General features: G+C 40.2%; 1 protein-coding gene across 4 annotated transcripts in view; it reads left to right on the top strand.

Moving 5' to 3' along the window:
• The first annotated feature begins 1,048 nt into the window (after positions 1-1,048).
• The window catches only part of IMMP2L (inner mitochondrial membrane peptidase subunit 2), an 895,893-nt gene continuing 879,536 nt past the window's right edge, over positions 1,049-17,405 (top strand). For 3 of the 4 annotated variants that reach the window (XM_068549313.1, XM_068549316.1, XM_068549315.1), the window contains exons 1-2: positions 1,053-1,134; positions 1,656-1,728. The gene's annotated coding sequence lies outside the window, so the exon portion shown is untranslated. Of the gene's footprint in view, positions 1,135-1,655; positions 1,729-17,405 lie in introns of all 4 variants that reach the window. The other variant, XM_068549314.1, reaches the window with a different exon arrangement.

Here is a 17,405-nt window from a genome sequence, read left to right as displayed (position 1 = left end):
CTTTGTTGTTTTTCCACATACATTCCATTCCACACTGTCAGCTCCTGGTGGCCAGGAACTCCATCTATTTAATTTGGGACCACCTAATTAATTATTAGTATTAATTATTAGTGCCAGTAGATCCCAGGCCAATTTACAAATCGGTCCCCACTGCTATTCCATGAGCGTTGTCTTCTAAGCTAAGTGTTCTTGGAATTAAGTCCTTAAGCATTAGCAGAGAAGAGCTTACCTTACAGTAATTATTTCAGTGACAAATAAGAAAAACTACAAAACTGCTACACAACCCCTTCACAGGAGAGCAATTTTATTCTCCTCGGGACACTAATAGTTCTAGTTATCAGGTCCGTTTAAGTCTCTGACTAGGTTTTTAAAACTTCATAATTAGTTTTGAACCCAAAGTACCAGTGTCTGGTACTTAGATTTGTATTGAACGCTTTGCACAGAATACTTTGTCAGTATCCAGAAGGACGATAAAGACAGACATAATCAAGGATATAATTGGCGGAGGGTTAAAAAAAAAGGTAGTTGTAGGTTTCACTTTCTTCGAAGGTTTTAATAACCCAGTTAAGAGTTTGTGTCATTTGTATGCAAAAGCTTAGGTATGAAATTCCAGTTTCTCCAAAGTAAACCACTTGTTCTGGGTTATTCCTTCTGGCTTGTTTAGAAGCGGCAACATCGAATAGTTTTCCCGTGCCCACTTTAGTAGAAAAAACGCCGAAAGGACGAGTCCAGAGGGGAGAGCCTCAATAAGGCAGCTTGCCACTGTAGCTGTGCACTCAAAACAACTGCTGGGGTCTCGGTTTCCTCATCTGTAAAACAAGGGGAGAGGATGAAGTCACAGTCTCACAGATTTTCAACTCTTTGGTGCCCTCTCTCAGCCGTTAGTACACCGCTGAGCTCAGGGCAAGTGCTCAATAATTGCCTGCTAAGCGAGTGTTGTTTTTGATCCGTTTCAGATCCAGGCCGGGTTTTGGGCCTAACCCGCGCAGGCGGTCGGAAGTACCGCTTTACCGCTGGGGGCGGAGCTTCGCTAAGCTCCCGCGCTCCGGGGGCGGGGGCGGAGCTTGCCGCTGGCGGAGGGCGGAACCCACGCGGGGACTTCCCTAGGGCTGAGCTGCGCAGTGGGTGCGGAGGGTGGGTGTTTGGGGGCAGGTAGGGGGCTGTGAGGTTGGCTGGGGTGGGCAGGCGGGGTGCCGCTGCCGACCCTTGGTGGCTCCCAGGGCTTGGGACCTTTACCCCGGAGTTAGCCCCAGAGGGGACGAGTGTTGCTGGGAGGCGGAGGGCTGCTTGGCCGCGAGTCCTGCGGTGATAGCGAGCATGTGTGCGTGCGCGTGTTTATCTGAGGCCCAGCGGGGCGGCCAACCCCGGACCCCTCTTCCTTCCGCCAACGCGGGTCGGAAACCGGAGCCCAGAGACGGGGACGCCAGGCCCGGAGCCGATGCGCTCCTACCCGCTGGCCAGGCGCCCCCAGGTCGCGCCCTCTCTTCGTGCCCCCCACCAGAGGGGGCAACTCCGGCCCAAGTCCTGGCCGAGAGGGAGCGCTGTGGAGGCGCGCTGCCTTATGTCTGGACACGTTGGGCGAGTGGTGGGAGTTCCTGAGGCTTGAACGTCAGGGTTTTAAAACACGTGTTTGTCTCTGTCATTTTTACTTTTAGGGTTTTGGCCAAATTGGGCGAGGGCACAAAGTAACCACTTACCCCTTCTCACCGAGGAGGAACGGGGGAAAGGGTAAGTAAGGAATGGTTAGGGGTGGAAGGAGCTAGGACTTTATCCTGAAAGAGAGCGAGACAAAGAGAGAAGGACTAGATCCAGAACTGCCCTTGGATCTTGGGGCCAGATTCTACGTTTTCAGCAGGAACCTAAGGCCCACCTTCAAGGGTCACAGGCTCCAAGTCGAAGAGTTTTTTTTTTTTCAGGTGTTTCGGAGTCCGTAAGTTGGCTGGGACTTTGACAGCTGGCATAGGTCCCTTTTAGTCACTTGACCTGGCAGAACACTGTCATTACCCTTCACCTCTCGGTAGTTGTCTGGCTTGTAGTTGTCCTGTAGTTGTCTGTCTCAGGCCCCCATCTCTTAGCTAACTTGGACTAATCTCTGAGACTGTGAAATTAAAGCATCATGGCTCTCCTTGATAATAAACAGGAACCCCTCCAAAGATCTTTACATTTTAGAAGGGGACTCCTGTAAAAATCCTTTAGGACTCCAAAGCATAAAGTTAATAACAATGTTACAAGTGTTGAAGTTCTTTTGGGATCTTCTCTTAAGCTCATAGAGAAGGGTATTTTGGGAGGGAGAAATGACCAGACAGGGCCTTTTCTTCTTGACTTTCACTTTGATACCTCCTCACCAGCATTCTCTTCACTTCTGAAACGTTGTCAAACAGCATATTGAAGTCTTTGAAGATTTGCTGTGATTTTTCAGTGTGGGCTCTTTTAACGGTTCTTCTCTGGAACTTTTCCATGATCTCTCCTCCCCTAGTATTAGTGAAATGAAACACAACTGCTCTCAGAAGTTTGGAAACACCTTATGCATCCTCTGTGTCCCATATAAAGAAATGTTTTGAATTAGTTAAAATTCAGGTAAGCCACAGGCAAAGATTTTGTAAATCACATTCTTGGATACTTACACAGGAAAACTAGAATTGCTCTCCATGGCATGTTGACATTGGCTGCCTGTGTCCTGAACCTGCCTTCTTATTTGTGTGTGCTCAACTGGCAGATGGCCACATAATTTACTATCTGAAAAAAACAGGAAATAGTTGTTTATTGGTGATAGGTTCATTTATTGATTCAATAGATATTTTTTTTTACCAAAGTGCTGAGCACTTTGCCGTGAGTAGGGTGGTGAGAATGAGGGGACTGTTGGAGATGGCCATTTGGGGGCAGGCCTTTTACCGGTTTTCTGCGGTTTTTCTGAATAGTTAAGTGTTAATGTAGAAGACCTTCACTGTACTGCTGATAGTGGTTGCGGTGGTGTGGGAGAACAATGTTCTTTTCCTGCCTTACTGATACTTTCAGAAGTAAACATTCAAGGATGACTGACCATGGTGATTTGTGTCCTGTAGTAAAGTTATAGTCATTTTCCAGCGTAATAAATGTATTGAACCAGCATAATAATTAGATGAGGATAATTATTTGAATTGTTCCAGAAAAATGACCTAAGATTAGAAAGCATGGACAATGTTAAGGATGATGCACTTAGGAAAATAAATACTAAAGTAGGCTGTGCACTTGTGTGGGTTTCTTTACATTTAACCTCTTTTTTTGTTGTTTCTTTTAATGTTTAAATTTATTTTTTTAATTTTTATTGGAGTATAGTTGATTTAAAATGTTGTATTAATTTTTGCTGTACAGCAAAGTGAATCAGTTATACGTATACATATATCCACTTTTTTTTTAGATTCTTTTCCCATATAGGTCATCACAGAGTATTGAGAAGAGTTCCCTGTGCTATACAGGAGGTCCTTATTAGTTATCTGTTTTATATATAGTAGTGTGTATACGTCAATCCTAATTTTTTTTTTGACCGTGCCGAGTGGCTTGCGGCGTCTTAGTTCGCTGACCAGGGATTGAACCCCAGGCCCCCCGGCAGTGGAAGTGCTGAGTCCTAACCACTGGACTGCCAGGGAATTCCCATAACCTCGTTTTTGTTTTTTTTTTTAAATTGAAGTGAAACAAGTTGTCTTTTTTTGGTTACAAAAGTTATATAAGGTAAAAAAAAAGTTACTTAAAATTAAATCTTGCAAGGTTATAAAAGGTAGAATGTGAGTCTCATCTGAAATCAGTCTCAGACGACCACTGCTGGGTAAAAATGGTAGGTTTCTGCCTTTTACCTCCATATTCTTGGCTATTTACCACTGCTCTTTGTTCCACTCCAAATCCTGTGTGGAAGTAGCATGGCTTTTACAGTCTTTCAGACATGGACGTGAATCCTGGCTCTTATTATGTTAGCTCTGCGACTGTAGGCCAGTTAAAACTTCTTTGCCCCTAACTTCTCATCTATCAAAACAGAACAATGAGTATATTAAAAAGAAAGTGTGAAAACAGTGCCTGGCACGCAGATACTATTAACTTCCCTCCCTGTTTCTCTATCGGGTCACCCGCTTTCTTTTGATCTTGCTTGTGATTGTGGAAAGCAATCTAGTACTTACTCTCCTAAAGGTGCTAAGCTTCCTGGGTATTTGCATTTTCACAGGTGATCCCCTGTTCTATCTGATCCTAGAATTTCTAGGACAAGGACTGAGACCTGATTCCCTCTATCAGATCATTCCACAGCCCTGCGGAAAGAGTGTCAGCTTGAAAAGTGAAGGGGAAGGGTTTCCATAATGTGTTTAAAAAGCTCTGACACTGTTCCCACAGTGAGAAAGACATACTACCACATTTAGCTGAGTGTTTAAAGTTAGGATTTTTATTTCAGAAATGTCTTTGGTTTATAAGAATTACAATAAAAATGCTGATGCTTCATGTCCAAACTGTCATGATATTTCCAAGTCGTGGGTTTAATATACAGCTAAGCTCTGTATTTAGTGTAGCTAATACTGCTCTGGAAGCCAAGAAAGACAAGTCCACAGACATCTGATTTCACACCAGAAATCTGGTTTCACTTTGCTAAAGACTACATTTTGTCAGTAGATTACAAGCATATCAGCTGTACTGCTGTAGTTTGTGGCATTTCTATCATAAGCTGTGGTCTGTAGGGTTTAGTATGATGTTTTATTCAAATGACAGCACACTGTAAATGAGCACCTGGTCAGATAAGCATATTTCCCATAGGTGTCTTCTAGTGTCATGGTTCTTACAAGTTAACAAGGTGAAATAGTTTCTATCCTTCGTGATTTTTTGTGGAAGAAAATATTCTTAAGGAAAAGCCTCACTTAAGAACTCCTTGTATTCCCCAAATAAATTTTCAAGACCACTTGTTTGTCATGTTGAACAGTGTACTTACAGGAATAAAATAACAAATAGCATTTAGATTTCCAGGCCAGGACCCCAAAGCTTTGCTAACTCATTGTGTGCCTTTGTGTATTAGTGATACTATAGACTGTAACCAACACTTATAATAGTGTTTTGGAGAATAATGTATTCTGAGTTGCAACCTAGAATGGTTGGACCACATCTCTCTCCATTTTGAGGTGGTCAAGGGTGTAGAAATACTCTGGAGAAATATTCCTGGGTTCTTGGGCCAGCTCTGTCATTGCTGTGTGACCTTGGACACAAATTTCCCATCTGTAAAATGGGGTACTAATTATAAATGATTACTGTGAGATTTAGGGAGCGTTTTTTTTTTTTTTTTTTTGCCGCACCTCAGAAATGCAGGATCTTAGTTCCCTGACCAGGGATAGAACCCGCACCCCATGCTGTGGAAGCATGGAGTCTTAACCACTGGACTGCAGGGAAGTCCCAGTGAGTGTTCTTAAAGTAGCACAATGTCTGGCACAAAATAGGTTCTCAGTAAATAGCAGTTTCATTTTCTTTCCTCTAGGTCCTGGCCACGAGAACAAAGACTTCCCCTCTCTTATATCCCAGGCTTGTGGCTCCAGCTGAAGGGAATTGCCCACTGAAGCTGGGACTTGGTAGTGGGACTGGGAAAGGGGTATGGAGAATCATGACAAAGGGGAGGAGTGGTGAACTGAGAGAGGAAGGTGCCAGTCTTTTGCTCAGTCCATGGACTCAGGTTGATGAATTACTTGACTCAGAGAAAGAACCCCCTTTATCTCTGACCTTTCTGCTAATCTTTTGTCAGCTGCTCCATTGGAGACTCTTAGCTCCTTATTGCCTGCTTAGTCCAATGACAGATTTTTTCTTTGTCACCTTTGTACTACGTTAATAACCATATATTTCTATTTTTTTTAATGAGTGGGACTTAATAATAGATGTCTGTACTTTCTTAAGATCTGGATTTTTTTTCTATACTTAAAGTCTGTTTGATCTTTTTTCCTTTCATTGGCCTACAGTTCATACATAAATAACTTTTTAAAATTTTCTGTATGCTGTGTGCATTGAACTAGTGCTGAGGATAGAAAGTTGAAAAGTCACTTTCCTTGACCAAGGAGCTTACAGTCTATAGGACAGTGGACATCTTGACCAACAGTCCAAATATTGTGTGCTATTTGCTCTAATGGAGATACCTACACATGCAAAACAAGCCTAGCAGAAGCTCTTGATCCCTGACAGGAATGCCAGAGCAGGGCTTTAGCCGTGGTTGTGTTTGAACCGAGTCTTGACAGCTGAGTAGGATTGGGCAGGGTGACAAGCAGCACAGAGCATTTCCAGGTGGAGCTAATAACATGAATAGTCATGTGGTACTATGAGAGCATAGTGTGTTCTGGGAACTGTAGGTAGGTCATTATATTAGAGTGTGAAGGGCAAAGTCAGGAGTGAAAGGAGAGGAAAGTAGAAAGCTAGTTCAGGGCGCATTTCCCATCCCATGTGTTGTAGTGAGGCACTGAAGAAACGTGAATGACCTGAAAGATCACCGTGAAAGCAGTGTGCTGGGTAGATTGGGGTACAGTGGGGTGGGGATGTGGTAAGATTGGGGGCCAGAGTGGACAGTGCAATTAGCGTGGGTGATAGGAGGTTGAGAGCACAGACAAAGGCAGAAGTAGTGGGGGTGCTCAGAAGTGAGAATGTTTAGGAGAATATCTAGGAGGAGGGAGAGCTGGCTGGTCTTTGCGACTGTTTGACTGTAAAGGCAATGGGAGAGTGAGGCTGACTCGAATGACTGCCGGCTTTCTGGGTAGTGGGAGGGAAAAGAGAAGAAGCAGTCCTGCGGGGGAAGGTGATAGTTCAGATTTGGACACGTTGTGTTTAACGTGCTTGTGGGGCATGTCATTGGTGAGTTGGAGGCATCTAGGGGGCAGTTGATACGGTCTTGGAGCATCACAAGAGCTGGGGAGGCTGGAGATACAGATTTCTGAGTGCTTGCCACATGGAGAGTGGTTGAAGGCATGGGTAAGGATAAAAATGCTCAGAGGAACTGCATAGAAAAGGAAGAGAAAAAGGCTGAAAGTAAGTCCTAGAGGATATTGACATTTTAGGGACAAACCAAGAAAAAGAAAAATGTAAGGATGCTGAAGGAGAGTGACCAGAGAGGCTGGGAGAAAAGAGAAAGCAAAACTTTTCAGGTTCCAGGCAGAGTGAACTGCCCTGGGTGAAGGGGTAAACAGGAGGGGAGGGAGTGAGGCTAGAGTAGATAGGCCTGGGTTCTTTCTCAGAGCTTCTGGCTTCATTGGTCTTCAGTTCAGAATTTTAAAAGCTCTGTCGAAAATACTATGGTTGCCTGTAATCAGTGTTCTTTGTCACACCTTCTTGTGAATGAAAATCAAGTTGTCCCTTTGCCTAATCTTTCCCTTTAAAAAAAATTCATACCTGATCTTACCTTCGTGTATCTCATTTTACCCCATTTATCCTATTCTTTCTTGGCCTAGGGTTCCACTGCTGTCTTGCTCTCACCATGTCTGGCCTTTTTGCATACATTATTCGCTAACCTAATCCAGTTGTGGGGGGAGTGGGAGTCCCCTTTCTTTTATGAGAAGTTGAAAAATTTCAGAAACTTGTCTACTAGGAGGCCAAGGGGGAAATAACCATACCAAGCATAAAAAAAACCCCATACAATTCAGCAAATACTTTTTAATATCTACTGTCTATCTTCAAGGCTCTGGATACAAAGATATATAAGATGGGAAGGATGAATAATATAGGGACCCTACCGTTAAGGAGCCCTCAGGCCAGTAAGAGAAATGGATGTGTAAATAAATGCCTTGTGCAGTATGTGCTATTTAGAGGTAGAGTTCAGGGTAAGATGGATGCAGAAAGATGGGTTTCTTTATTTTGTGTGAGCCTGAAGCCTTCATGGAGGGGGTGATGCTTGAGTTAAAGCTTGCAGTGGAGTGAAGGTGTGGGGTGATGGGGTTCAGGGAGAGGAATCGGGGGAATAAAATATTCCTTGGTGGCTCCATGAAAGCAGCAGAATGGATTTGAGCTTCCCATCTCCTCTTCCTTCTTGTTCTGCTTCGTTTATTGCAAGGTATCTTTGTCTTAGGGGATAAGGATGTTTTAGCTAACATGTAGGGATATCCACGGTTTCTCCCTTTGTGGCATAAACTTTCTGTGAATTTATCACCACTGGTTTACTATATATTAGATGGCTAAAACAGACCAAAGCAATTAAATCAGAGTTTCTGGGGGATGATGTCCAGGTATGGGTAATTTTCAAAGTGCCCTAGGCATTCAGAGTAGAGAACCACTGGCTAAAACATGGCACAGAAGAAAAGTGTCAGGTTTGGAGCTAAAAAATTGTAGGTTCCTTTTAATAACAATGTGTCCTTAGTTAAGTTACATTTACATGCAGATGTGGTTGTAACAGTGAAATGCTCCATTGACTTTCTCTAGGAGGAGACAGGCTAAGAGCCCGCCACCTTGTCCTGCAAGATGGTAACCATTTTATGGATCGGGACGAGTTCACCGTCATGAGCATTTTGATAATATATTTTACTATGTTTGTGTATTGCTAAAAGTTGAAGACTTAAAGCAAAAAAACAAATCCTTAAACAATGAGCAGTGGAACTTTTCTTAGTGTGACATTAATTCTGTTTAAAATTACACAAATGTTTATTGTGATTAAGATTGTAAAGTGTATAAATATCCTCAATGTCAATAATGTAATTGTTTAGTATTAACATGCTATAAATATGTTAGGTTTTTATTTTCAAAATCTGTACACTTAAAAAAAAACCAGAATTCTTTCAGAAGATAGTAAAAACCCCAAAAAGTGCCATGAAGAGTCACAAATTCAGTTATATTGCAGGTGTCATCATGTCTGTTAAGTATGCGGGGACATGTGCTGTATCTCTGTGCTGTGGAAAGCCTGGTATGTTAGTGCTGGTCGTGTAATCATAGAGAAATGATCATTCTTACGGTATTATAATTTATTTTACTTGAGAAGTGGTGTCATTTAATGACAAGGAAACTGAATCTAAAGCCTAGAGACTGGGTTCCCGACGTGGTTTAAGTGCTCACTCCTACGTGGTAGTAGGTAAGTTAGCCTCTCTAAGCCTTTTATGTAAAATCTGGATGCATTCGTTCTCTGTTGCTTTGTACCATATCGAAAACTTAGTGGCTGAAAACAACGGTAATCGTTTATTATCTCATGGTTGCTATGGGTCTGCAATTCAGGTGGTTCTGGCTCAGGGTCTCGTGAGGTTGTCAATAGATACCAGGTGGAGGTGCAGTTAGTGGAAGGTGTGCCTGGGGCTAAAAGATTCACTTCCATAGTGGCTGGCAAGTCGGTGCTGGCGAGTTGGTTCCTCTCCACGAGCGGCTTTCTACGGGGCTGTCCTCATTCAGGCTTCCCCAGACTGCCATACCAAGAGACCAAGTTCTCTTCAGTGTCCCCCAGCACCTTTACCCTAGCGCTGGGTACTTTGTTGGTGCTTACTTGGTATTTGCTGAACTGAGTTGGATTGCTGGTGAAACTCCAGCCTTTGTGCCTCCCCTGAAACTTTAGATACAGAAGGTTGATTTTTGCTCAGGTGGTGGTGGTGGTGGTGATGGTGGTGACTCCTGCCAGAACCATTCTTAAGCCTGTCTTACGGGTCCCTGTTTTGCCACTGGAGTCCTTAGCCTCTCCCAAATGACTCAGGTGTTTGGGTCTGCCAGTGCTTAGCCTGGCCTCCTCATTGATGAACAGAGCAAACAAGCACCACCGCCCCCCCAGTCATTCTGTGTGACTGTTTCAAGATCTCAGTGAACTCCTGCTCAGTTTGGTAACTCATAGTGTGTTTCTGACATCTGAGATTAAGAATACCTAGAAGATAAAAATGTACGTCTTTCTTCCATGTAATATATCATAAAAATTAAAATTTTGCAATTTTATCCAAAAGTTTATTCTGAGAGCTAGGTCTTTGTAATGGCACTTTGACACACACACTTTTATATATCTTTTTCTTGAAAAATGTTTATAGCATTTATGGTCAACTTTTGAAAAATCATCTTGCTTGTGGCCAGAGGACACATTGTAAACACATTATCAAGGTCTAGTTTTGGAATCATGTTCAGCAAAGACATTTTTTAAAGAAGGGAAATGCTTGTAATATCATGTTTTGTATTTTAGGACAATTTAATTTCATATGATTTTCACATTATGTAGACCAGTAAGTTCAGAGCATCTCAGGATTGTTTTCTCCTTTCTGTGCTCTCTTGTGGATTTTTCTGCAGATTTCCCTCTTTCGGAACTCTTTACCTTCTTAGCCACTACCTGCCTTCTCCATCTGTTGTCTATACTTAATTTTCTCCGTGTCTTTGGACTTAGTCTACCAATGTCACGTTAGATGCTGAGCAGGCTACGAGGGGCAGGGCAGGATTGGGAGGAGCAGTGGGTGTGTAAGGCAGAATCTCTCTGAAGGTTAGGGTTGATGGCCAAGGGTGTTCTTTCCCGAACAGGTACAAGTGGACCTCTGAAGCAATGATTGAACAGATTAGAGTTGCCACAGATCATTTACCTTAATTTTTAAAATATACTTTATTTTTTGGAGTAGTTTTAGGTTTACAGCAAAATTGAGTGGAAGGTACAGAGATTTCCCACATGCTCTCCACCCCTACACAAGCAGAGCCTCTCCCATTATCAACATTACTTTCCAGAATGGTACATTTATTACAATTGATAAACCTACATTGACACATCATTATGCCGAATGCTCATAGTTTACATTAGGGTTCACTCTTGGTGTGTACGTTCTATGGGTTTGGACAAATGTGTAATGTCATGGATTCACCATTATAGTATCATACAGAGTAGTTTCACTGCCCTAGAGATCCATTGTGTTCTACCCATTCATCCCTCTTTCCTAACCCTTGGCAACCACAGGTATTTTTACTGTCTCCATAGTTTTGCCTTTTCCAGAATATCATGTACTTGGAATATATATATATATATATATATATATATACACACACACACATACACACACACATATATGTATGCCTGAATTTTTAGTTTGCCTGTGGTAGCAAATTATTTACTAAGCGTTTTGGTATTTTTCCAAGAGCTTATTTGTTTAATAGTTACTTTAATAAGAGTTTTATTAGTGTCAGATTAAGATACTAAGTAACTATTATTTGGTTTGTTAAGTATTGACAATTTAGTGTTGTTATTATCTAAGAGTAGTTTGAAGCACTTTATAAACTAATTAGCTTGGGTTTTTTTTTTTTTTTTTAAGCGGTAGGTTTCTGCTTTTAAGATTTATTTATTTATTTTTCTTGATTGATTGATTGGTTGCTATGTTGGGTCTTCGTTTCTGTGCTAGGGCTTTCTCTAGTTGTGGCAAGCGGGGGCCACTCTTCATCGCGGTGCGCGGGCCTCTCACTATCGCGGCCTCTCTTGTTGCGGAGCACAGGCTCCAGACGCGCAGGCTCAGTAGTTGTGGCTCACGGGCCTAGTTGCTCCGTGGCATGTGGGATCTTCCCAGACCAGGGCTTGAACCCGTGTCCCCTGCATTAGCAGGCAGATTCTCAGCCACTGCGCCACCAGGGAAGCTCCTTAGCTTGTGTTTTTAATGAGTATTTTTTACGGGTAAGAGAAGTACTGTTATCTGAACAAATGGGTTATGAAAACACATTAGAAGATTAATAGTTTGGGGCATATCTGGTGTATATGACTGCATGATGTTAATACTCTAAACATTTTATTAAAACTTTTATTTTGAAATTAAAAAATAGGCATTAAATGTAAATTTCCAGATGTTAAAGTGGTGATGTATAGTGACAAGAATATGGAATGGGGTTATGAAGACTTTTATTCAAGTGCTAGCTCTACTATCAGCTATGTGAACTTGAACTTTTGGTCTCTGAATTTCATTTTCCTTTTGGGAAAATGGAGATAAAGTGTACTTCATTGGTTAATTTTGAGGACTGTGTATGTAAACTTTTTATTTGAAACCTATGTAAATTTTAACTCATTACAAAGAAATGTGAAAAATTATTTGGTTAACGAGTCATACTTGGTTACTGTCTCCAACTTAAATTTTTTTTTTTTTTTTAGTTTTGTAGAAGAGTCCTCAAGGGAAATAATGATTTGGGGTTAAGAAGGTAGTACTGCTGAAAAGATGCTTATTTAGCTGTGCCTGGGGGCAGCGGGGGGGGAACTGCATTTTTTTATCTGAATTTGTCTTACTGATTAAGCCTGCTTGTGTCTTCTCATGAAAGGTGTACATTTTGGGATATTCTGCTTGCGTGCTTGGCTCCTAATCATATTTATTACCTAGCTGTCAGCTTGAAATGTTAGTCCTCATTCCCAAAGCATGAATTATAGTGTCACATTCTGTATAGAGTCAGAGACACATTATTTCCTGTTTATGGTGAGAAAAACCTGGATTCTAAAGCTCTTATGACCAGCCTCTGTGTGGTTGAAGCCACTAGGGCAGGATAGAGTTTGGTAGAAAGATTCTGGGGGGGAGAGCATAAAAATAGTCCTGTGAAGTTGAAATCCTGAGGCAGTTGGTGTATTGAATATAATCCTAGTTTCCAATCAAAATGTCCCTCTCTTTTATAATACTTAGACCTGTGGTCAGTGACATTCTAATGAATTAAAATTATAGAAAACTTTACACTTCTGAGTTTGAGAATGCTTGAGAGAGCTTAATTAGTACAAGACAAACCTGTAATAGTCGTTTCCTGTCAGGACAGTTGACATCTTTATTATATTGTAATCTCAACTTTCTGTGTCTCTACTAATTTACAGTATTTTAAGAGGATTAATCTGACAAGTGTATAGGATCAGTTGGAAGGTAGAGGGAGTAATAAAAAGTAGACCAGTTGGGAAGCTGTAATTTACTTACAAGGTAGTGAGGATTTTCACTATGATAATTGTGGGAATAGAAAGTAAGAAATGCTCAGAAACCATAAAAGAGAGGAGTAGTAGAACTTGACTATATTAAAATTCTGCACTGCCAAAAACAGATTAAAAAAACTATATCAACAAGCAAAGGCAAACTAGGATGATTTGCAATTCATATCATAGGAAAAGGGCTAATTTCATAAATATATTAATTCATATCATTGGAAAATTTATACCATAGGAAAAGGGCTAATTCATAAATATATTGAAAATACCAACAACTCAGTGGGAAAAAGACCAACAATCAGAAAAATGGACAAAGATATGAAAGGATATGAAAGGTAGTTCATAAAAGAGAAATGCAAAATAAAACTTCAGTGAGATACTCATTTTTTAACCTATCAAATTGGTAAAGAAACAAATTTTGAACACGTGAGGTGTTACTGAGGGTATGGGGAAATAGGCAATGTCATTATTGCTAATGGATGTAGGAATTTTTGTAGTTTTCGTTGAGACCAATTTAGAAATAGTTATCAAAACTTAAAATACACATATCATTTGATCCCCCTACCAGAATTTAACCCACAAATCTTGTACTTGTGTGAAATAATGTATATTTAAGGATATTCTTGGCAGCAATTGGAAACAAGTGCTCATCCCTAGGGGACTGGATAAATAAATTATGATACATGTAGTGAAATATTTAGTAGTTGTTAAAAAGAATAAAGCAATTTATATACACTGAAATGGAATAATTATTAAGTCAAAAAGGCAAGGTACAGAACAGTGGGTATTAGTAGGTTATTATTTTGGAGGAGACTAAATTAAGATATGTATTTTCTTATATATGCACAGAGTATCTCTGGAGGGAATTATAAGAAAATGGAAATATCTCTGGGGGTTGAAACTTGGTGGCTGGATAACAGAGATGGGAAGGAGTTTCATTTTCCACTGTATACCCTTTTTTGGATATCCTGAATTTTGTATTATACCCCCTCCAAAAAAAAAACCTAAAAAAGGAAGAAACATCTTCAACTCAAAATATATTTCTGTAATACTTATAGCCAACTCTGAAATATTAGGGAATAGAAAAGTGAATTAAAAAAGAGCTCTGGTTCATATATCTGATAAGGGGTTAATATCCAGAGTATATAAAAATTCTTACAACACAACAACAAGCACAAACAGTCCAATTAAAAATTGAGCAAAGGGCCTGAAGAAACATTTCTTCAAAGAAGATACATAAATGGCCGATAAGCACATGAGAAGCTCAAAATCACTAATCATTAGGGAAATGCACACTTATTAGGATGGCTATTATTAAAAAACATAGAAATTAACAAGTGTTGGTGAGGATGTGGAGAAATTGGAAAACTTGTGCACTTTTAATGAGAATGTAAAATGCTGCAGGTGCTTTGGAAGGCAGTTCCTCAAAAAAATGAAAATAATGTTTCCATATGATCCAACAATTCTACTTCTGGGTATGTGCCCTAAAGAATTTAAAGCAAGATTTTGAAGACCCATGTTCATAGCAGCACTATTCATAATAGCCAGAAGGTGGGAGCAACCCAAGTGTCCATGGGCGATGAATGGATAAACAAAATGTGGTATATGCACACAATGGAATTTTATTCAGTCTTAAAGAGGCAGGAAATTCTGACACATGCTGCAGATGGATGAACCTTGAGGACACTGTGGTAACCAAAATAAGTCAGTCATGAGAAGACAAATACTATATGATTCCATTTATATGAGGTACCTAGAATAGTCAAATTTATAATAAGACACAGAAAGTAGAAAGTTGGGTGCCAGGGGCTGGGGATAGGAGGGAAATGGAGGAGGTGTTGCTTACTGGGTAAAGAGTTTCAGTTTTGCAAGATGAAGAGTTGTGGAGATTGGTTACAGAACAATGTGAATATACTTATCACTACTTAACTGTATACTTAAAAATGGTTAAGACAGTAAATTTTATACCATGTGTACTTTACCACAATTAAAAAAAAGATAATATAACTCTCCCCCGCCCCCCCCGAACCCTGTGGTATGGAGGTAGGGAAGATGAATATGTAAATAAATGGCTGTGATTCAGAATATAATCTGTGTCCAAAATGGGTATAAACAAAGCTCTGGTGTGGCACAGAATGAGATGTAGCTAAGGGAGATTGCCTATGACTTCACACAACAGGAGGCGGTATCTTGAGCTGGTGTTAGAATGCAGTACTTATGCAGTAGAGAGGATGGAAAGAAATTCTAGGCTGAAGGAGTAGCACAAGTAAAGGCAAAAAGAGGGAAGGTGAAGGATACTGTCATAGAACAGAACAAGATGGTGCTGGAAAAGAATCAGGATAGATTCTCAGTGTCTGAATGGTGGGTCACAGAATTTGGACTTTTTCGATGTGTAGTCATGAAAGATTTTGAATTGAATAGTATCATGGTCTACATTGTAGAAAGGTATATTTTTAGAAAGGATAGAGGGTCATGTGGGAGGTAAGGAGATTACTTAGGAGCCTGTTGAGATTCTGTGGACTCCTTAAATGTAGCCATTTTGCAGGATTGTGCCTTTGCTTTACCACAGTGGCCATGAATCCCTCTCTTGTCAGACAAAATGGGACAAATTCTGGGGTTGACTCTGGGAAATGAAGATGTGGTCAAAAGAGGTTCCATGGAGTTTGTAGGAAGCCTCTGTGGGCAGGGCTGACCAACCAGGCATAGCTGTTTTCTTCTTGGTTTTCTGTTAATGTTGTAAAATATGTTGTTCCTTTGCTCTGAGGGTATGAGAGAGAGAGGAGAGAGAGGGAGAGAGGGAGGGAGGGAGGGAGAGAACCAGAGCACCTGAATTCTAGGTTGAGACTTCTTTGTTGGTGGTGGTGTGTCTTATTCTGTCTCTCTCTCAGAGTAAGAGAGGCGGTTGGGGTTTTGTCTTTTTCCTACCTGAGTTTGTCTCACTCTTTTCTTGTTTGGGGGTGTAAACCACTCTCAGGGCTGCTTAATCCTCTTGCTGTTTTGTTTCTTGCCAAGATGATTCCTCCTATTTCATTCTTAGTGTTGCCGGTTACATTCCTTTCCCAGTAAAAAGCCAACGTGTATGATTTTTACATAAGTGGCATATAAACCTTCCCTCCCCAACTGCTTTTCTCCCATCTTGTTTTGCTTCTCTGTTAAAGTATAGCTTGAGTCCTATTTGCCCTCTACCCAGAGGCCATCTTCTTAAAGTTTTCTTCCAGCCAATGGAGCAGAATGTGTTTAGTACACAAAAAGCTAAAGACATTATATTTCAAAGTTTTTCCTTAAGTAAGTCTGTGTACAATATAAATTCATTGAGCCTTATTGATTTTCTCTGTGACAGGTGAGGTATCTAATTTAGTTGCTTTGTTGATGTTTCACTGTTTTGTTTCTTCATGCTGTAGCCTTGTTCTTTCACTCTTTGCATTAAAGAAATATGAACTGAATTCCTAGAGTTGATAGAAACTGTATTCAATTTTAAAGATAGAATTTGACCTTTAACCAGATATTAGATTGCTCAGTTTGTTTCCTTGAACTCTTTTTCTTCCTAATTCTCAGGTGTTAAAGGCAATGGGATATACACATCTACACCATTTAGTAAATGGGAATGGGGTGGATTCTGAATTCATTTTTCTTGCTAATTTTTCTCTCCTGCTAGGAGAGGTGCAGGAAAAAAAAAATAGTCTGAGAAAAAGTATTTTCTGATCAGCTTCTATTGAAAATACTTAATCAAAGTAGTCAAAAGGGAAAGAGAGGTTCTCAAGGATTGCTACTTGATTATGAAATAAAAAAATTATGAATGGCGATTTATCTGAAGTGTGATTCTCTCTTGGGGAAATTTTGCCAACCTATTAGCATTGATTTGCATATCTTTACTTTTAACAAATGTACGATTGGATCTGAAGATGGAAGACTACATATGCTCTCATTCAAAATTTAATTTTATGATAATATCGACTACCTAATTATTATCTTTGCTTAAAGTATCTTTGACTGAGGAGTCTGGTTGGTTTGAAAATGTGCTGTTGAGACCAGTGCCTTGGGGATTAATCAAACGTGGTCTTGTTGGCTCACAGAGAGGGCCCATCTTGGCCTTTTGCTCGGTACATAGTTTTGTTCTCAAGCAAACTAATGAGGGCAAATTGGGGGAGAATTAGTCATACAACTAGGTCCTACCAGTTGCAGGAGGTGACTGGGGTAGGGTGACAGTGGTTTCATCAGTTTTGTATTTGAAAAGCAGAGTACCCTTATAGGTTATGAATGTTTAAAATATATATATAATGTAACTATTACAGAAAAAGTGGTAGTTTAAAATTAATTGCAGTTTTTGTTTAAAAAATGTGGTTGATTTTTAAGTACTTTGTTCTGTATTTGCTTTTATATTTGCTTCAAATATTACACATGAAGATTATGCTTTAAACACTGTAAAATGTTTTTCTAGTATTAACTAAACGATTGTGGGAAATGTTACACTTTAAAGGTCACGTTGATTTTGCAGCATTTCCAATTTTACATTTTACACATATCTTTGAATTGGTTTAGCTTCTAGTTGAGTGTTTTAAAGATCCGGGTA

Source organism: Eschrichtius robustus, chromosome 8, assembly GCF_028021215.1.
Source record: "Eschrichtius robustus isolate mEscRob2 chromosome 8, mEscRob2.pri, whole genome shotgun sequence".
Taxonomy (NCBI): Eukaryota; Metazoa; Chordata; class Mammalia; order Artiodactyla; family Eschrichtiidae; genus Eschrichtius; species Eschrichtius robustus.
This window is presented reverse-complemented; position numbering and strand designations above follow the sequence as displayed.